The sequence below is a fragment of the Rhinoraja longicauda genome, chromosome 5 (genome assembly GCF_053455715.1).
Source record: "Rhinoraja longicauda isolate Sanriku21f chromosome 5, sRhiLon1.1, whole genome shotgun sequence".
Lineage (NCBI taxonomy): Eukaryota > Metazoa > Chordata > Chondrichthyes > Rajiformes > Arhynchobatidae > Rhinoraja > Rhinoraja longicauda.
Genome location: NC_135957.1, coordinates 28,775,735 through 28,797,702, shown reverse-complemented (window position 1 = coordinate 28,797,702; position 21,968 = coordinate 28,775,735). Strand labels below are relative to the sequence as shown.

Below are 21,968 nucleotides of genomic sequence, written 5' to 3'. Positions count from 1 at the left end.
CCTTCATGCCCTTTCCCTTGGTGAGTACTGATGCAAAAGTTTAGTACGTCATCTACATCCGCTGACTCCAAGCATCAATTGCCCCCTTCTTTTTGAGTGGCCCTACTTACTCTTAGTTACCCTTTTGTCTTTAATATACCTATTAAAAAAACGAGAGATTTTTAAAAATCTGACCTGCCAATGAGATTTCATGGCCCCTTTAGGCCATTCTAATTGTTCGCTTGAGTTCTTTCCTGATTGATTTATATTCCCCAAAGGCCCTGTCTGTTTTCATTTTCCTAAACCTTACATATACTTCCATTTTAGTTTCACCAAATTTAGAAGTTTTCTGGCTGCCAAGAGTCAAGCGTGTTTATTTGTCACATATACCTAAACAGAACAATGAAATTCGTACTTGCAGCATCACAACAGGTTTGTAAACACAGTGCTCAATAGGTAACATAATCAAACAGATCAAAAGTTCAATAAATAAATAAACCCAATACAGTGGAAAACAACACAAAAGTCCAAAGTCTCTTATGCTACCAAGACGGTCCGTAGTTCGAAGTTCAGTTTCTGTTTGCAGTGTTCAATAACCTGATGATGGTTGGGAAGAAACTGTTCCTGAACCTGAAGGTCATGGTCTACAGACTCATTTATCTTCTTGCCAAAGGCAGGAGTGAAATGTGAGCGCGGCCGGGGTTGTGTGGGTCCTTGATGATGCTGACAGGCCTTTTGAGGCAGCCTCTCCTATAGATCCCTTTGATGATGGTGCGGTCAGTATCAGTGATGGACCGAGTGGTATCTATCACGTAATCTCCTTCGTTCCTGGGCGTTCGAGTTGCCGAAACAGGCTGTGATGTAACCCCTCTATACGCTCTTTACGGTACACCTATAGAAGCTCAAGAGAGTATTTTTCGGCATATCAAATCTCCTTAATCTTCTAAGGAAGTAGAGGTGTTGATGGGCTTTCTTTATGATTGCATCAATATGCTGGGTCCAATACTGATCTTCAGAGATCTGCACACTATGACAGTAGCCCCTCCTTTTGATGTCATTCTGATCCATATTACTAGCTGGCAGGCCAGGAGAGGCTAATCCCAAGCATTATTAGTAACAGCTCGATCCAATTAGCTGATATTGGTTGGTTGCTTCTACGTTGTCTGCCTAGTCCCTATAAAACCCATGTATTCTAGCCTAAGAGAGAAGATGAGAGAAGAAAAAAGACAATGTGGGATGCCTCCCTGCGAGCTGTGTTTTCATGTTTGAAGAAGAGCCACTGGGCCAAGCTCCAGACCACCAGTGCCACTCTGTGGTTAGGACTGGGGTACCAGGATGAAACCCTAGATACCCAGTGCCTCTCCTGTCTAAGACTGAATGGCAGAGGGGCAAGCCTCAGATGCCAGAACCTCTTCCTGGCCACAGACAATGAGGGACTGCACCCACACACACAGACCAAGACTGGCTGCCAGGATAATCCCGAGACACCAGCGTCGCTTCTACAAGCCCAAAGCTGAGTCGCCAGGAAGAAACCTGAGACTGTCAGTCCCTCCGCTCAACGGAAGGGTGAACTGCAGAAAGAAGCCTGAGATCGCCATGCCCCCTTTGAAGACCAGGACTGAGTTGCCGGGGCAACCCCAAGTTCGGCAGCATTATCGCCAATGCACTCTGACGGTGATGGACAGCATCTGTGGGCGGTCCTGCACTTTCCGACCAGTGTAAAGAAAATGCATCACATGACTTTACCCTACTGCGATGTCGGTGTGATCACTGCTGAACCCGACATCGTCCCTAATGCCACAACACCGAGGAACTTGAAGTTGTTGATTCTCTCCACCGCCCACCCATTGATGAAGACAGGTTTGTGGATCTTCCACCTTCCTCTTCGAAAATCAACAAATAAATTCCAAATGCGTAAGAAGGAACTGCAGATGCTGGTTTAAATTGAAGATAGACACAAAATGCTGGAGTAATTCAGCCGGACAGTCAGCATCTCTGGAGAGAAGGAATGGGTGCCATTCCGGGTCGAGATATCAGTCTGAAGAAGGGCCTCAACCCGAAACGTCACCCATTCCTTCTCTCCAAATAAATTCCAAGGTTCTCCTACCTTGCTATCCTTATCCTTCCACTTTATCCTTATCCCTTCTCTTTCCTGAAACATGCAGTCCTGAACTCAGACCACCTGATCTTTAAACAACTCTCAATATTTAACGTGGACTTGCCCGATACCAGCTACTTCCAATTTACTCCTCTAGCTTCTGCCTGATAATGTTGTGAAACTTGCAGTCTAAAGACAGGTCTTGACCCAAAATGTCATCTGTTCATTTCCTCTCCAGATGCTGTCTGACCTGCTCATGATTCCAGCAACTGCAGTTTCTTGTGTCTCTATAATAATGTTGTAATCTGCCTTACCCCAATTTACTACTTTCCCCAAAGTGGCAATCAACACGGCTGTTGTTCAGTTTGGCCAGTTTATATGTGGTTTGTGAGAGGTTGTTGCCAACCATCACAACCTGTGTGGTGAATCTGAATTCATTGCCACAGAAGGCCGTGGAGGCCGTCAATGGATATTTTTAAGGCAGAGATTGCTAGATTCTTGATTAGTACGTGTGTCAGGGGTTATCGGGAGAAGGCAGGAGAATGAGGTTGAGAGGGAAAGATAGATCAGCCATGATTGAAGGGCGGAGTAGACTTGATGGGCCAAATGGCCTAATTCTGCTCCTATCACTTATGAATGTTACTATGGTATAATAACGCTTGTAAAGTCTGATGTTCAGTGCAGTTTGTTAGTAGGAGTGGAAGGAATGGATTGAATGCCATTCTTTTATTTCCTTGTGAAGAAGCAGCAGAAGAGGGTGGTTACAAAGGAAAGTACTGGTGTCTATAATGGATGCAACATGTGGAAAGAAAACATGGAGACTGAAGTAACTGCAGATACTGGAATCTTGAGTAACACACAAAGTGCTGGAGTAACTCAGCAGGTCAGGCAGCATCTCTGGAGGATCTTTTTTTTGTTGTTTTTTTTGTGTGACTGCAATGTAATTTTGTTCGGTACCTCAGTACCAAATGACAAATAAAGCTCTGTATTCCTGTATCCTGATCTGAAATGTCACCCTATCTATCTTCCAGAAATACTGCCTGGCCTGCTGGGTTACTCCAGCATTTTGTGTTTTACTTTGGAATGAAAATATAATTGATGGCTGGAATATATAATATATTACAATGGATAGTTGGAATATATCAAACAAAATATAGGGGACATATATTCTAATGAAAGACTCCCTCTTCCTCATGCATGGTAAAATTGCTATAGCTTGTCAGCTGGCTTCAAAACTGAGTTAGGCAGCAGTTGTCCTGGGTGACTCAGCTGATGCTGTGGGACCACTTAAAACATAAACCCTTTATCATGCAGGACCGTATTTTTTTGTGTGGAGTGTCCCAAGTACTGAAGTACTGAATAAAATAGAACAAAATACTTTTTCTTACATATGTAGGTAAACAATGTCCAAAGTTGAATTCCTTGAATTAATTTAGGTACATTTAAAAAAAAAATCCAATGTGTTTATCCTACCTAATAAAAAGTATGAACTTATTAAAATTAATGTAACCTTTCCTCTGCAGCTGAGACATCTTATTGCAGGTCAAAGTGAACTCATATGATTGAGGCTTTTGCATCTTCTCCTCTGGCCAGAGATTTTTGTTCTTGCTTGTGGGACCCGAGTTTAGCTTTCTCAATTCCAGTACTCATCAATACAAAACTGATTTGATGCTGAGCTGTATAATAATAAGCCTTTCACCAGCCAGCCCTGACACTTGCCTTGTAATTAAGGCCTTGATAGTTGTGTGATAGGAAATGAAAGAAAATGGCTTTGTTCTCATTTCCAGAGAATGATTACTGGTTCTGGTACTCACCTGGATTCGACCCATTCTGCATTGTGAACATGATTGCTGAAGTGTAAGTAATTGCAGCATCGGCAAATGACATTTTCACAAAGCACACTTCCCACTTTTCTAAAGGGAATTCGTTGAATATCTGTCGTGAAGCTCATCAAATGTGTGTTTTAAAAATGCCAGTTTTAAAAGAGTGACAATTTCCAGATAAGCACTAAGATCTTCTTCGCAACTTGCACTTGAGATATTTTAATTTGACATTTAAATTTTTTTCCTCAAAAAATATTAATGTTTATAACTGAGCCAACAAACATATTTCCTAAAATATTTTGTAAAGCACCTTTAAGTAGAAACGAATAGAGCTTAAAGGAGCCCCGACATTCTGGATAAGTAAAACAAAAATATCTGCACTGTTAAAGCAGCTGCCAGGAATGAAGTTTGAAAGAAGGAGCACGACAAACTGCTTCCATTCTCGCAGCCCTCTCCTAAAATTCGCCAAGCCTCGACTGTAGGAAGATGGTGCTAAAATAAACAATGCCTGTCAGATGCGGTTCCAGAGTCTGGCTGCAGCTGCTGGCCAAGGTGCTGAAAAAAAGCTGAAGCTAAGACTGAGGAAGCAGGAGAAGGTTCACTCACAGCAGCTGCAGCAGCCAGCAAAAAAAATAAAATAAATGAGAGAAAACCTGAGGCCAGTTCTGTTCCAGTGGAGAAAGGAAGCATTCTTCCCCCTAGAATCTGCAAATATTGTGACATTAGCAGCCAGTCTTGGGAGTTGCCTGTTCTCCGATTTATATGGTAGACAGGTGGGTGGTCTTTCGTGCACTTTTAATGAAAGAACAATGCTGAGATTTTATGGGAAATATTGGCTAAATAGGTATGTATTAGGATGTGAAGTTAAAAGTAGAAATCTTGAAAGTGTAAACCCTCTAAACTTAAATACTTATTTATGAAACCTGAATTGTTTTTGTTTTGCTTTGTAAAAAAAAATAGTAACCCTCTCACGGTGTACCAGATTCTCTGCACTTCTTCAGTCAGGTTAAAATAATGTTTAGCTGCAATTTTGTATCTTTGAAATTCTTTCTGGTGCCTTTGGAGCTATTAGGAGATTTATGGTAGAGCAGCTCTCCAGTGGATGCTGATTTTAGCTGATTATAAACATCGTGCCAGGCCCCCAAGGGTCCCTTCATTTTCCTGACACACTTGACTGCTGCCCCATTAACACTTCGTCTGTTATTGCAATATACCAATTTTAATTAGTATCATTGAATTTGGAGCTTGATGTGAAAATGATGCCATATATATGTTTTGGTTACAAAAAAAAAGATGTGGCTGCTCTTACAACCAACCCTCTTGGAAACAAAGAAGTATATGTGTCTATATTTAAATATATATCTTTTCATTTCTTTTGTTAAAACACATTATTTCTCTGGTTTAGATGTTATCTTAAATTTTCCACAGAAAATGAACTCAGAAGAACGTTGGTGAATCGGCATTTGTGGACTCACAGCTGTTGTGACAGGCTCAGAGAGGCAAAGTGTGGACCAAAGAAATATCACGCCATTAAACAACTTCAGGTAGAGAACCATGAAATAGAAGCTTGATCAGGAGACTTTGAACAGCTGATTTTTCTTCAGCTACCTCAGTACTTACCTTTCTTTTTATAAAAAAACCAGATTGCTGGACACTGTGATGTTATTTGCAACCACTTCCATAAGTACTCAGTGAAGAATCTGTATTATTTTTGCATTCATAGACACCAGATGATTCATGGGTAAGAAGCCCCATTTGCCATTCAATTGGGTGGTGCATGTGCTGTTCCACTTGCTAAAAAATAACACATACATAAGTAGAATGAGCCTTTACAGAGTAACACAAAACTTGATAATAAAGGAGACTAGATAAATTGTACAGTCAGAGCAAGAAGGGAAGGGGATAAATCATACGCCTATCTATCTCGGTTGTTTTTTTAATCAACAGCGATTGTACAATGATGGACTAGCTGCTTTCAAATGCTGTAGGCATTCAAAGAGCCACCTAATTTTTGGAACTGTTCTTCTGGTGCAGATATTTAGTTGTTGATTCTTGAAATATTTTCAGTTATAATTAGATGGAAATTTGAAAATAGTACTTTGAGAAAAAATGAAATATGTGATTGCAGGATTCATTTAACAGACTAAGAGAAAATAAAAATAACTGCAAAAGAAATTTTGGAAATGGTATGAATGTACATTTAATCAGCAGGTAAAGAGTTAACAGAAATAATACTCGTGCATGAAAAGGCAATGTCGTGTTTCTGTTGGTAGACAGGAAAATCCCAAGCAATGCTGCTTAGCAGGGCAGTACACAGACATCCATGCCGTGTAAATAATGGCTGTAATATTAAACATTACCAAATTCCATTGAAAAGAAGGTAGTGAAAATATGGATATGTGTTATAAATAAATTTGCTACTATAACTTAGAATGAAACAATGCCAACATACTATTTTACTTACAGACTAGATTTATAATTGTTTAGTATGCAGTGCAAAAAAAAAAGTTTTATTTTTCTGTGAATTTAGTATATTTTCCATGGGTCCCTTCCATCGTCTCTGCTTCCGTTGTTTGCTTCTTTTGGATTAAGCTGGAAGGAAAAGCAAAGAAGTGCAATTAAGACTGAGCACCTGATATACCCAGGAGGGTAGAGTATTCTTCCATTTTTCAGACGCCTTGCCCCGAAGTCTTGAGTTGCCTGTAATTTGCATTGATAGCAACATTCGTCTGATTGTAATTTGGTAAATGCTTCTGTTTTGATGTGGTGCGTGGCTGTGCAGTTAATAAAAACCTAAGATTCACAACTGCGGTGAGAGCACTCTGGCTTTTGTGCATTCGGGAGAGAAGAACAAGACAGGCTTTCTGCTCTTGACTGCTATCCAGACATAGCTACAGGAAATGAATGCAGGTACCAGCTGATGATAAAATATCGGTAGAGCTTTGTTGACAGCCAGGATAAAATAGTTACCCATTGCACATTCTCTCCATCCATTTTATAAGTCACCTAAACAACTCGGTGGTTTACCAGGACAGTATTTGCCTGTGGAAATCTATCTTACCATTAAATAAAAACAAAACCAAAATGGAAGTAAAATCGATAATCTAAATTGCTATCCAGTATTGATAGGTCAGGTCCTCTGAATTAGAACTGTGCCCTACCCTTTGCTGATACTTTGTGGCAATCTCTTGCAGAAATGCAATGGAAATTCTGATGTAACATGAATGCATGGTGAAAATGGATTTCAATTGGACAATGAATATTTATTTGGCAGGGCACACCTGCATTTTTCATCACTAAATAGAATGCCCAAGGGAAACAAAGCTCATTGTGTCAGCTTGGAAGCTAATCCATTGCTGAAGAATGTCATTCTACAATGCCTTGGTTTAGTTCACGGTTTCAAAAATTAATTTATCCTTTTTTGTTCTATTCCTCTCATTTAGTTTGCTTGCCGATCCAGTTGAAATAGCTATGCCTGACTGGCCTTAGATTAATGAGTCTTACTCTCACTCTGTGCCATAGCATTCACCTTTTGCCCTGCACTTCCACACTGGTCTGGGTTAATCTTTCAGTGATCCTAATATTCTGTCACACATTCTTCTTCGATCGTTGCCTCTGATGTGATCAGCAAACTCAGCACAAGTAATAGGATTGCACTTTTTCCTACAGTGACCACATTAGTACATGCAACATCATTTTGTCCTGTTATTAATGAAATGTATCATTTAAAATGAGAAAGCAATGCAAATACACTTTTAGTCAAGAGCCTTGCAGTGTTATAATTTAAGATCAGCTCTTTGATTGGGCAATGGGATTTTCAATACAGAGATAGATTTTAGTGTGGTAGCTGTATCAAGGGAAATGCATTTATGGTTGACATCAACCTTTTTTAATTAAATGATGAACCCGGTTCAAGATGCTGACTGGCCCACTCCTGTTCCCAATCTTCCCATGATGGTACTTGAAGCATCTTTGTCTACGGCAACTGGGGCAGACATCGTGCCTGCTTCAAGCCTTTTCTAATGTTGCATTTCCTCAACTGTCAGGTGGTGCGAATGAATAAGTCAGTCATCATGCAGTTTTCATCTCTCTCCCTATCCCCGTTACAATGTCTGTCCCCTATTCATTTTTAAAAGTTTTGCTTTTATAAGCATCTTGTTTGTTGGTGGGAGTTGGGAGGTAATAAGTTTGGAGTCATTGGGAAGTAATACCTACCCATTCCTATTACTGTCTTGTAAAATGGGCTTTTGAAAATAGTAAAGAATAATTATCCACTCCTGTCATAAGTGAATGTGAGCCTCCATAGCCCAGGATATCTTGAGGCTTCTGGACAGGAAGCACTCTGCACAAGTTCATGAAGTGGAACTCCTTGTACAATAGCCGAACGGGTGCCCCAACAAGGAGAATAATTAAATCACTTATATTTTTGTTTCAATTTAAGAAAGGCAGTTAGAAGAAAAAGTGAAAATTAAGCAGAAACTCTACCCCAGCAACTCCTTACACCAGCAAAAATAGATCATTTCATGTATATTGGATACTCACTGAACTGTGAATTTCTGATTAATCTTTAAAACCAAAAGCTTTTTGATTCTAGTTAGCTTATTGAAACTGCATATTGTTCTCTGCATCCTTATTTGCTGATTACTTTGGTTCATTCTCAATAATGTGATCTACAAAGGAGTTATGGTTGCAATTTAATCATTATATTATCATTGTCTATTATTAGACAGATAGGAGGAAACAAGTACTGTTGTTTGAGTAGATTCAAAACTTATAATTCAGTAATCAATACTGTCAAGAGTGTCATATTGTCATATGTACCGTAACAATAAAATTCCTGCTTGCAGCAACACAACAGGTTTGTAAACACAATACTCAAAAGATAATATGATAAATAAACATAAAAAATAGTTCAAAAATAAAAAATATCATGTTAAAAACAAAACAAAGGCTGATGAATAAAGTAATCATTTTCTAACTTTTCACTATGATGAATATTTGAAAATCATTTTTTTAATGCTGACAAGGAAGTAGGACTTCTGGTCTGTGTACACTGAATTTATTTTTCAACAGGCAATTAGAGGTAATTAGGTTTTGATAACATTTTGTGACAATCAAAATCACAAACCAGTTGAAACAAATTAGTTATAGGGTGAACAAACCTTAAATTCCATTCTGGGAAAGAACACAATAAAAGGAGTCTGCTTTTGGGGGGGGGGTTGCCAGTTGGAAGAAGACTGATTGGAAATTGTAATTTTCACAATTTATTTCATTGATAACTAATTTGAATTTTATCAAAATGATTAGGCGTGAATGATTGTAACTAAAGTGAATAGCGATTAACATGTTTACCTTTGGTGATTGTTAAATGTATTCAATAATGTTATTTAGTAAGGGATGAGTATATTTCTTTCTTATTCTATGTTCTCCCAGGTTGTCAAAGGGGACAATCTCACAGATGCAGCGTCAGCATAATGTATTGGATGTTAGTCATGTTATATCCTTGAGATGCTCCACATTTGACCGTTTGCGGTACTGTGTAAAGATACTTCTCCTGTGCTTGTGCCTCAGTTATTTGTTGTTTCTGGTTGCCAGACTCTCCCCTAGTTCCCCCTCATTTAGAAAGTCGATGGTTGCAAAACTCCAATCAAAATTTCAGTGATGTAACTAGAGCTTTTATTTTTTTAAAGAAAAACTCTATCTCCTCAAAATGTGCAAGCATTTTCTTTTAGTTAAATGATATCCACAACTACTATTTGTGGGATTTGTTTAGGAAGCTTGTTGTACCCTTGCTTGAATTTCACACCTTTCATGGGTTGCAGCTCTCTGTGGAGATCGGAATGATCCTTCAGGAATGTGTGCATGTAATAATGAGCCAGAGGCAAAAGAAAAATTGGCAACACAACCAGCAGTGTTCAACAGCATGCAAGTAAGGTGCCTCTGTGCTCTGCTCCTTTGCTAGAGTAACACTCTTGGACAAGATAAGGTGTTTTTATTTCTGTGACTGGAGATTTCATTGTGGAATTAGCCAACAGCACACAAAAGATCAAACCCTGTAATGAGATATGTGGAACCGCAATTCCATGCTGTTTACCTTTTCTCATTTTCCCATTTGAGTTTCTAGCCTTTCTTCTGTTCCCTGGTTGGGAATTGTGAGTTCACACCGTGGTGACAAGGAGTATAAATCTGAGACCTGATTCCTCCAATTCTAATTATCAGGAGGTTGTGACTTGCTTTTAACCCTGATAAAGAACATTATTTGGAGTTGGTGGGGAATGTTGCTGCCCTTGGCTTGTTATCAACAAAGTTTGGGAATTAGAAACATAGAAAATAGATGCAGGAGTAGGCCATTCGGCCCTTTGAGCCAGCATTGCCATTCAATATGATCATGGCTGATCAGAATCAGTACCCTGTTCCTGCTTTTTTCCCCATATCCCTTGATTCTGTTAGCCCCAAGAGCTAAATCTAACTCTCTCTTGAAAACATCCAGTGAATTGGCCTCTACTGCCTTCTGTGGCAGAGAATTCCACAGATTCACAAATCCCTGGTTGAAAAAGTTTTTCCTCATCTCAGTCCTAAATGGCCTACCCCTTATTCTTAAACTGTGACCCCTGGTTCTGCACTCCCCCAACATGGGGAACACTTTTCTTGCATCTAGCATGTCCAATCCCTTAAGGATTTTATGTTTCTATAAGATCCCCTCTCATCCTTCTAAAGTCCAGTGAATATAAGCCCAGTCGATCCATTCTTTCATCATATGTCAGTCCCGCCATCTAGGGAATTAACCTGGTGAACCTACGTTGCACTCCCTCAATAGCAAGAATATACTTAGTCAAAAAAGGACATCAAAACTGCACACAATATTCGAGGTGCCGTCTCACCAGAGCCCTGTACAACTGCAGTAGGACCTCCTTGCTCCTATACTCAAATCCTCCCACTATGAAGGCCAACATGCCATTTGCTTTCTTCACTGCCTGCTATACCTGCATGCTTACTTTCAGTGACTGATGTACAAGGACACCCAGGTCACGTTGCACCTCCCTTTCTCCTAATCTGACACCATTCAAATAATAATCTTATTCTTGCCTCCAAAGTGGATAACCTCATATTTATCCACATTATACTGCATCTGCCATGCATCTGCCTACTCACCCAACCTATCTAAGTCACTCTGCAGCCTCATAGCATCCTCCTCACAGCTCACACTGCCACCCAGCTTTGTGTCATCTGCAAACTTGGAGATGTTGCATTTAATTCCTTTGTCTAAATCGTTTATATATATTGTAAATAACTGGGGTTCCAGCCCTGGGCCTTGTGGCACCCCACATGTCACTGCCTGCCATTCTGAAAAAGACCCGTTAATTCCTACTCTTTGCTTCCTGTCTGCCAACCAGTTCTCTATCCATGTCAATACCCTAGCCCCAATACCATGTACTCTAATTTTGCACACTAATCGCTTGTGTGGGACCTTGTCAAAGGCTTTTTGAAAGCCCAGATACCCCACATCCACTGCTCCCCCTTATCCATTCTACTTGTTACATCTTCAAAAAATTCCAGAAGATTAGTTAAGCATGATTTCCCCTTCATAAACCCATGCTGACTTTGACCGATCCTGCCACTGCTATAATTGACATCACTCAAGGCTGGCAGCTCAGTCGGTAGGGAATTAATGTTACCGTGCAATTTTCTAGACAAGGCACTAATGCTCTGGAACATAGTGAAATATTTCACAATATCTTAATTTCATAAAAGGCCATGCACACATGTGAAATCTCTTTCCTTGCTTATCCAGTATTTTAACACCAACGGTTTAGATGGATATGAGCCAAACACAGCAAATGGGACTAGCTTAGATGGAACATTTGGGTCAGCATGGACAATTAGGTGCAAAATGCCTGTTTCCGTGTTGTATCTAAGTTGATTATAGAACATAAAAATAGGTGAAATAGAGCGTTTGGTCTATCTAGCCTTTTCCTCCTTCCAATAAGATTGTAGCTTACCTGATTATTTCTATCTGCTCACTTTGCTACCCAATGCCCACAACCCATAATTCCCCTATTGTCCAAAGATCCATCATCATTGATGTTCCAAAGCTCTCTGGGATGAAAAATTTCAAGGATGCATGGCTCTGTGAGAGAAGAAATTTAATCTCATCTGTTACAAATCTAAGACGCCCTCACCCCACCCCTCCCCCCCCTCTCCACCCCACCCCGACTTCCTCACCATCCTCACAGGTATGCTCTCTCTCAAGGCCTAGATAGCTCAGCTCAAGAGTTGAGGGGAAGAGCAGAAGCAGGTGGGTATCCACAGAGAGACAGTGGATTCATGCAAAATCGCGGGCTTTCCCCGCATCTGCTTAATGGCCACATGGCTTTGTAGAGTAATGTAGAGAAATGTTAACACCAATCTTGTGGAGGTTAACCCAAACTAACATTGCTGCAGATATAGCAGTCATCCAAGCCTGTGAAAATTACAATAAATAAATAGTTTGAGAAATATAAAGTGGAGGATTAAAGCCTGTTTTTTAATCTAGAGTTTTGGACCCAGGTGATTTAGCCTGCTTGAGGCAAGACAAGGATGCTTATTGCATGAAGACCAATAAAGAGTGAAGATCACTGGTAGTTGACACCCATTTCAATTGGTAACAGAGCAAAGGAAGTTGAAGGTCCTTTGGTCAGATATTCAGCAGCCATACGCTTGATTGATGAAGAGATATCTGGACAACAGCATGGCACTAGAACTTTGGCTAGAACTCAGGTAAAGCTGTACAAACAGATGCTAAAGCTTATTACCGGCAATCTATTAGAGAAGAGGATAGATATCAAGGATGGAATTGCATGCTTCCAGCAGGAAGATTAACAGACGCAAAGCATAGAATTGAACCATACAGCATGTGTAAAGATATAAGAATATAGATCAGCTTATGTATCAATAGACTGAGGAAAGAGGGGACATTAGGATATTGCATGAATTAATGGAGGGAAATTTCTGAAAAATAGTCTATATTATTACAAAAAGCATTATGAATGCATTGTGTAATTTGTACCGTTATGCTGTGTGGACTATAATTATTACAGACACAAAGTTGTTAAGGTTAAATAGGAATACTAAGTGGGAGAGCGAGAGAGCAGAACAAGTTAATGGATATGCAGTCATAGATGTAGGATCAGGATTTTTAAATAATATTAAAGAATTTTTTTAAATCAGGATTTTTTTAATAGAAAAATTAGGGATTGTTAATGAAGGTGCAGAATAAAGTTGGAATAACAGCAGGAACAAGATGCATTTCAGTATCTATTATAAATCCCCCAAAACAGTGAAGTGATTGGTATTGAGATGTACAATGGATTAGGAGGAAATGATTTGTGCATTAATATGATTCTTATGGATGCAGGTGTGGAATATACTATATTTTGGGAATTATCCATAATAATAATAATAATAATACATTTAATTTATATAGCGCTTTTCTAGAAACTCAAAGACGCTTTACAGAGTAAACAAAACATAAAAGTAAATAAACAAACAAAAGATTTATCCATGAAGCCTCCTCTAGAACAAAGAAAAAAGGTTTTGGTTTGAAAGTTGAACAGTGAATGATTTTTACAATTGAAATAGCCAATAAAGATTATGCAAGGAAAACACTGTCCCTGGTTCTTTTTTTGTCTAGTGGATCAGGAACGGTTAAACAGTTATGGTCGATGAATTAGGTTTATTTCAGATTAGTACCATCTGCAGGTTTTTTTTAATTTTCAAGGTTTAGGGCCACGGGGACAGAAAGATGCCTGAAATACTCAGTAGATCAGGCTGCATCTGTGGGAAGACAAAGAAAGCTAACATTTCAGGTCCAAGATCCTTTGTCAAACGAAAGAAGCTGCAAGAAAGGTGAATGGTGTGTAGGGGATGGATTTCTCTGATTGGGTAAAACGGGAATGGGAATAACATGTGAACAAGGTTATCTGGTCAAGGAATGACTGGGCACAATCAGAATATGAGAACAGAGACAAAAGAAAATAGACAAAAGAATGTCGGAGCTCCAAAATACAGAGCAGGAAGGCATACTGATAGGTCAGGTTGGGCACGCCCTGCACTCCCAGAGGAAAAGAAAAGAGAAAAAAAAATAGCTGAGCCAATATCACAGATGGATGACTGATACAGACAGAACAATTAAGGAACCTACATTTTTCCATGTGCCCAGTTGAAAGATGAGGGGCTGATCCATCCCCAAGCTTGCATTGGGCTACAGTGTAGCAGGAGGCTACAGAGCTCAGAGTAGGATTGAGAATTAAAGTGCAAGCTCTGGGTTGCCTCTGCAAACTGAATACAGGTGCTCCACAATGTGGTCACCCAATCTGGATTTGGTTTCTCCAATGCTGAGGACACCAATTGTGAAGACTGCATGCGAGAGTGGAGGAAATACAAGTGAATTACTGCTTCACATGGAAAGACACTTTGGGTTCCTGCGTGGTAGAAAAGGAAGATGTGAGATGACACGTACTGCATCACCTGCAGTTGCAGGGGAGAGTGCCCTAAGAATGGAAGTGGTTGGTGGGAATGGATGAGGGGACCAGGACTGGCTCCCGGTAAAATATTCAAATGAGGGTGAGAGGAAGATGTTTCTGATAGTGGATTCTCCTTGGAGGTGGTGGGAATTGTGGAGAATGAATACAAAGGCTAATGGGGTGGAATGTAAGGAAAACGCTATCCTTGTTCTGTACCCACGGGAGAGGATATAAGAGCACAGGAAATGGATGAGATGCAGTCAAGCTCTTCTTTTACAGTGGTATACGGGAAGTCATGCTTCAGGAAAAAGGAAAACATTACAATGTACAGAAAGTCTCATCATTGGAGCAAATATGACAGAGTTAGAGGAACTGGGGGAATGTAATGGAGTCCTTACAGGAGGCAGGGTGGGACGATGAATAGTTGCGTTGTTATGTATGCTAGCAGCTAGTCAACCCCTGAGATGGAGACAGGGCAATCCAGAAAAGGAATGGAAGAGTCAGAGAAAGCAAGGACAGTGTGTTACCAGCAAAAATAAAGGAATTGTCAGGTTCTGCATGAGTACAGGAGGCAACACCAATGTAGTAATTGAGGTGCTGAAAAGAGTTAATGGAGTAAGCCTGGGTAGGATAGAAAGAAAGATGGACACAAAATGCTGGAGTAACTCAGCAGATCAGGCAGCATCTCTGGAGAAAAGGAATAGGTGATGATTCGGGTTCTTCAGTCTCGACTCAAAATGTTATCTATTCCTTTTCTCCAGAGATGCTGCCTGACTCACTGAGATACTCCAGTGTCTATCTTCAGATAGATGTAAACCAGCACCTGAGGTTCCTTCCTATAGGACAGAAATAAATTTATAGGATGGATGTGATTAAACTAGAAAAGGTTTGCAAGGATGTTTCTCAGATGAAGGCGTATTGAGTCTTCAGGTCAGATTGGATAGGCTGGTTCTGTTCTCTCTGGAGTGAAGAGGCTAAGAGGTGATTTTATAGGGTAAATAGCCAGTGTCAGTTTCCCACAGTCAGGGTGTCTAAAACTATGGGTAAAGGTTTGTCGGTGAGAGGAGGATTGAAGGAGCCCTGATAGGAAAATGCTTTGCACCACGAGTGGTTGGTATCTGGAATGAGCTGCCAGAGGTGGTAGTAGATATGGGACCAGTAACAACATTTAAAAGGCATCTGGACAGGTACTTGAATGAGCATGGCAAGGAGGAATATGGAATGAATGCAGGCAATTTGGGATTACTATATTCTGTGTTTTACTTTGGAGTAGTAGAGTTGGAAGTTGACACAGAAGCAGATGGCCAAAGGCCTTGTTTCTATGGTGTATGACTCCAACACTCTAAAGTCTCTAAAGTCTTTAACAGACTCTAAAGTCTGTTCCACATATCCCACCCTCCAATCTCCCTCCAGCTTAACAAGCAAACCTATGTCTCCTTCCTAGTTCTGACAGAGTTTTTTCAACCTGAAGCATTAACTCTCACAGATATAGACTAACCTGAGAATTTCCAGCATTTTCTATCTTTGTTTTAGATTTCTGGCATCTGCAGTTTTTCTTACTTTTCTCTTCAGGACAATGATCGACAAAATAGTTAAGAAAATTTAATTAAGAATATGCGCAAGGGCCTGGAACAATTTCAATTTCCATCGAGGCAGAGAAAACCGAGAAGAGATTTTATGAAGATTTTTTTAAAATATTCAGAATTCAACATGTGAACATTTTTGACTGGATGCACGAATTTCTGAGCAGATATTGGTGGAAACTGCATTTGCACGAAAAGTTGTCTAATTAACCTACAACCACATTGCATCTTACAGGAGGTATATTGAGAACATTTACCCTGTAAAGCTCTTATCTTTCAGAGAATGGAAATAAGGAAGCAATAGACATTAGGTGCAGGAGTAGGCCATTCGGCCCTTCGAGCCAGCACCACCATTCAATGTGATCATGGCTGATCATTCTCAATCAGTACCCCATTCCTGCCTTCTCCCCATACCCCCTGACTCTGCTATCCTTAAGAGCTCTATCTAGCTCTCTCTTAAATGCATTCAGAGAATTGGCCTCCACTGCCTTCTGAGGCAGAGAATTCCACAGATTTACAACTCTGACTGAAAATGTTTTTCCTCATCTCTGTTCTAAATGGCCTACCCCTTATTCTTAAACTGTGGCCCCTGGTTCTGGACTCCCCCAACATTGGGAACATGTTTCCTGCCTCTAACGTGTCCAATCCCGTAATAATCTTATATGTTTCGATAAGTTCCCCTCTCATCCTTATGAGCTTGAGCTTGAGCATTCAAATGAGCTTGAAAGGAATGTGTTTTTAAGAAGGTAAAATTTGAAGGAAAAGTTAATTCGCAGTTTGGGTAAGAAACAAAGCAGAAATAATTGAATCTATATGTCGGCAAAGATAGTGATAATAAAAACAGGGGGAATTCCTCAAATATAAAATCCCAAATACACTGGGAGGTTTATTACATAGAAGAAATTAACTTAGTCCATCATGCACTTTTGGCAAGAGCAATCCAAATTGATCCCATTTCTTGACATCACCACATAGTCATAGATCCTCCTGGCCTTTAAATATTTATCCGCACCTCCATAAACAGAAACAATATATGAAATCAGGAAATCATTCAGTCTGAAGAAAAGGTCCCAACCCAAAACATTGTCCGTTTCCCTCCACAGATTTGCCTGCCCCATGAATTTCTCCAGCTGTTTGTTTTTTGCTCAAGATTCCAGCATCTGCAGTCTCTTGTGTCTCTGTAATCATTTCAAACTGTTTCATTAATTACTCTTATTCTCACTATTAGTGAGGAAGGAAAATTGATTGCTATTCATTACAAAATTTCCCACCAGAAGAAATAATCCTCGTTTTAACATTAAATTTATTCTTTGATTTCTCTGTTTCAGCGGAAGTAATTGTAGCATCTCAAGTATATTGTTAATTTAACAGCTTCCCAAACTTAATACACTACTTGGAAGAGCATTTAATGCACCAGATATTACAAATGTAGATAGATAAATTTGAGATAGTATGAGGCCAAACAGCCACCTCCGAATACTGTGTGGATTGTCTGAGATGGAATTTTAACGTACAAAATTGGAGAAGTGGAGTGCAAGTGGCAATCTGAAATTGCCTCTGCACTTCCAGGATTATAGTGCTGAGTCAAAGGATGGGTCGTCCATCTGCTGTCAGAGCGTGAGTTGGCATTTGTAATTTGTAAGTGAAGCTGGGAATCACTGCTTAAATCTGCTTTGCAGATTTTAAGTTGTTCAGTTGTGTCTTGAAGTCTTTAAGAACTCTCACATGCTGGAGGAGAATTATTAAATAACCTAATAAAAAAAATGGAAGATGGGGAAAACCTGCCAGAAATAGCAGAAAACTGCAGGTCTGGAGTACATGAAGAGCTCATTTGTAAAATAAGTGCTGAAGAAATGATGGGACTGAAAGGGTCTTTATGGAAGTGGCAATAAAAATAATATATGCTCTGGCTGTCGCTTTCCAACATTCAATAGAACAGCTCTCACAGATTGGTGGGAAGCAAATCGAATCCCACTATTTGATAAAGGAGGGAGAGAGAAAACAGTCTGACATCAGTAGCAAGGAATATATTGTTGAGCAAGTTGTATTCGGGCAATTTGAAAATAATATTCATATTTGGCAGTTAACATCAAATTATGAAAGGGAAATCATACTGATTTGCGTTTTTGACATTAAATAGGTTGCATTTTCAGAAAGCATTTAATAAGGTGTCATTCAAGCGACTATTAATCAACGCTAGAGCACATGGTATCCAGGCTATCTACCGATGTGGTGTGGATCGATCATTGGTGAACTGACAATAAACAGCTTTCAAATGAACGTGTCATATTCAGATCAATATTAAATAGTGAAGTGACACATCGATTAGTGCTAAGACCCCAGTTGTGCACAATTTATATCAGTGGTGTGGATGAGAGGGCCAAGTGCAGGATAGCCAAGTTTATTGATTTTTAGTTTTAGTTTAGTTTAGAGATACAGTGCGGAAACAGGTCCTTCGGCCCACCAAGTCCACGGTGGACTTCGGCTGACCAGCAATCCCCACACATTAACAATATCCTATACATTCTAGGGACAATTTTACATGTATACCAAGCCAATTAACCTACAAACCTGCACGTCTTTGGTGTGTGGGAGGAAACCAAAGATCTGGGAGAAAACCCACATGGTCATGGGGAGAACGTACAAACTCCGTACAGACAGCACCCATAGCCAGGATCGAACCTGGGTCTCCAGTGCTCCAAGCACTGTAAGGCGCAACTCTATTGCTGCGCCACTGTGCTGTCCCTAAATGTTATAAAACTTGGTGGAAATGTAAGTTAGAGGAGGACGCAAAGAGGTTTCATGGCGGTATGAACATTTTGAGTGAATGCAGATAAAATATAATGTTGGAAAATGTCAGGTAATTCACTTTGGTATAAAAAATGGAGAAAGAGCCCCTATCTTAGCGGATGGACCACCATTTAAGCCGTGAAGCATGTTCATAAGGCGGGATACCACACCTCCGATCTCGGATGGCCACGGCCAAACCATCCAAGGGGCGGGTTTTTGCCCAAGGTGTTGCATGAGCTTGGGTGCAGCACATTGCTCACAGTTAGCCTGCTGCCGGCACCACTGTGGAGTCGTTGGTCACCCGGCACGCTCTTCCGGGGGTGCCCGAGGTTGCACGTAGCGAGACTGACCTTAATGAGTTTTGAATACTCTGCCAGTACGGTAGCCGTGGGCTCAGTGCCCATGTTGGGCTCTCGGCGAGCTGTTTTGGCCGTCTCGTTTGCGAGACGAAAGGTTTCCAGCGGGGACCTTGCGAGGAGGTACGGCTCGTTGCATGATAGAACCCAGATACATTGCAGCTAATGTGTTCCATATCCGGTTGCCAAGCGTCCACGGAACTGCGGCCTCAGATCTCCAACAAGACGCCCACAACAACGCACAGCACGTACTTCAGTACATGAAGAGTAACCGCATCCACCCCATCAGGGAGTGACCACACTTCCATATCCATACCTTCTAGTTAACTTCGGCTATTTAAGTCACTCCCGGGAGCACACATTTTGAGTTTTTACGCGCCTTGTGCACAAGTCAGTCTCCCCCTATGCTACATTACCATTGGCCTGGGCTCTGTGCGGGTGGTCTCGGTTCTGGCAGGTCTTAATGGCAGGGCTTCGTCTTGATCTTGATTGCAGCATTTTGCTCTTCCCTCATTTTATTTGTATTATACCGGATCGTCTCCCCTTTTCAGGGTCGTGCCCCCTGCGTGTCATCATCTGATGTGATAGTGTTGCGGACCTAATTGACCTTTGGTGTTGGTGTGTCAATGGTGAGCCCCAACCACCTTTTTGCAGTATCCCTGCTCAGAAGGCTACTGCCCGCTCTCCTGAGGGGTCGTATTCAGTCCGGTACGCCCATAAGGTAAGGGTCGTTTTTTTGCCCAAGTTGTTTCATGGGCTAGTTAGCAGCACGATGCTCCAGAGCATGCCTGCTGCTGGCATTTGTCTGGGGGAAGATTGGTCTTCCAGTACCCCTCCCGAGGTCTGCTATAACCGGGCACGTGTAGAACCTTTATCGTTCTCTGCCTATCGGAAGATTTACCAATCCCTCGGTCTGCCCGGGTTTTGGATTCTCGAACCAGCCAATTTAGCCGTCTCGTATGCCGGACTAGACATTTCCAGCAGGGACCTTTCGAGGAGGTACGGCTTGCTGCATGTTAGAATCCGAGATACAGCAGCTAATATGGTCCGCGTCCGACGTTGACGGCCACGGATGTACGGCCTCAGTTCTCTGACAAGCAGGTCCTGCTCGTGCGCGACTCGTACTTTGGTACAAGCAGAGTAACCGCATTCACTCCCGCGAGGGGGTGACCACCCTTCCAAGTGCTATCATTTGACTCAACGATTTAGGAGATTCATAGTTGCTCCCACCATATACATAAACAAAACCTTTGGTCCATGATATCCATACCAACCATCAAACACCTATCTATAGTAAATCCATTTAATCTGCACATGGTTCTCGCCAACTATGCCTTGGATATGTGGAGATATTTAATTTTTTTGATAGATTCAAAGCTGTTGGTGTTCAGAGGGATACAGGTGTTCTTTTACATAAATCACTGAACATTAACAATTAGGATAGAAGTAGAGTTGTCTTGCTCATTACATGAAGACCCAGTTACACTGCACGAGGAATATTGTGTTCAAGTCTGGTCTTCCTATCTTACATTTCTCACATTTCCTTACAACAACAGCCAGCGCTGGTTCTCAGAGCAACCTCACCCATTCCATTGTCCTATTTATTTCCCTGTAACCATTTCTCTCTTGCATGCCCCCTGATTGTCCCATCATCCAGCAGTACTTAAGGTAATTTGGAGAGACCAGCTAACCTTTTAACTAGCATATGCTTGGAATGTGAGAGGGAACCAAAGCGCTCGATGGAAACCCATGCAGTTACATGCAGAACACGCAAACTCTACTTAGAAAGCATTGGAGATCAGGATGAAATGCAGGTGAAACACCAAAGGTAGAGGAAAAGCAACAAAGATTCACTCGGTTGATTTCTGAAATGATGGCTTTCATATCATCATATCATCATATATATACAGCCGGAAACATATTGTATGGTAAAAATTAAACAGACCAAGCCAAACCTTTCCTCAGTTATCACGACAGGAAATCTCATTGGAAGATAGAATAAATACTTACTGGGCTGGACAGTTGGATGTGGGACTGGCTGAACTATCTAAATCTGGGGAAATGGTGTAACAATAAGAGGGCAGCATTTTTGGAAAAAAAGTGAGAAGACATTTTGTCATCTAGAAGGTAATAAGTTTCAGAATTCTGTACTCAAGGGGCTGTGGAGACTCAGTTGTTGAATATAATGAATGTAGAGATAAATGGATTTATAAATATTAAAGGAATTGTTAGTGCAGGTAAAAGATCAATTCTGATCACATTGAAGGGATTACTCCTGCAAATGTTTCTTAGGTTCCACACTGTTCATTGGGAACTCTTCCCTCATAATAGGGGCCCACTTCAGTTTTCCAATCTCCAGAATTGGATGCCTTTTCCTGGCTGCACAGGTGAAGATAATATTACCTTTTTATGGGACTTCAAATCAATTTTAAATTACAGATATGTAAAGAATTAGGGCCAGTCTTCATCGATTCATTTATTCATGTTCCTATTCTTTGCAGAATCTATCAGAGGTCGACAAAGCATTTGACAGATTGCATTGCGGGGTGTTGTGGGCAAATGGGAAAGAGACGTTCACCAGAACTTCCTCCCATTGGCTTAATAGAAAAAATTGGTAAACGTCTTTACAAGCAAGTTCTTATATTCAGGGAATGAGAAAGATATATGAATGACAAGAAGATATCACCATGGTGGCTTAGCAGTAAAGCTACTGTCTTACAGCACCAGAGACCAGGGTTCGATCCTGTCTACAGGCGCTTGTCTTTACGCTGTTCTATTGAAAAAACGTATGATCTTCGGTTTCCTCCCAAACTCCAAACGCATACAGGTTTGTAGGT

General features: G+C 40.7%; 1 protein-coding gene across 8 annotated transcripts in view; it reads left to right on the top strand.

Moving 5' to 3' along the window:
* LOC144593513 (myelin transcription factor 1-like protein) overlaps positions 1-21,968 on the top strand; it is a 346,938-nt gene that overhangs the window by 85,534 nt on the left and 239,436 nt on the right. For all 8 annotated transcript variants that reach the window (XM_078399197.1, XM_078399201.1, XM_078399195.1 and 5 more), the window contains one exon: positions 5,329-5,444. The gene's annotated coding sequence lies outside the window, so the exon portion shown is untranslated. The remainder of the gene's footprint in view (positions 1-5,328; positions 5,445-21,968) is intronic.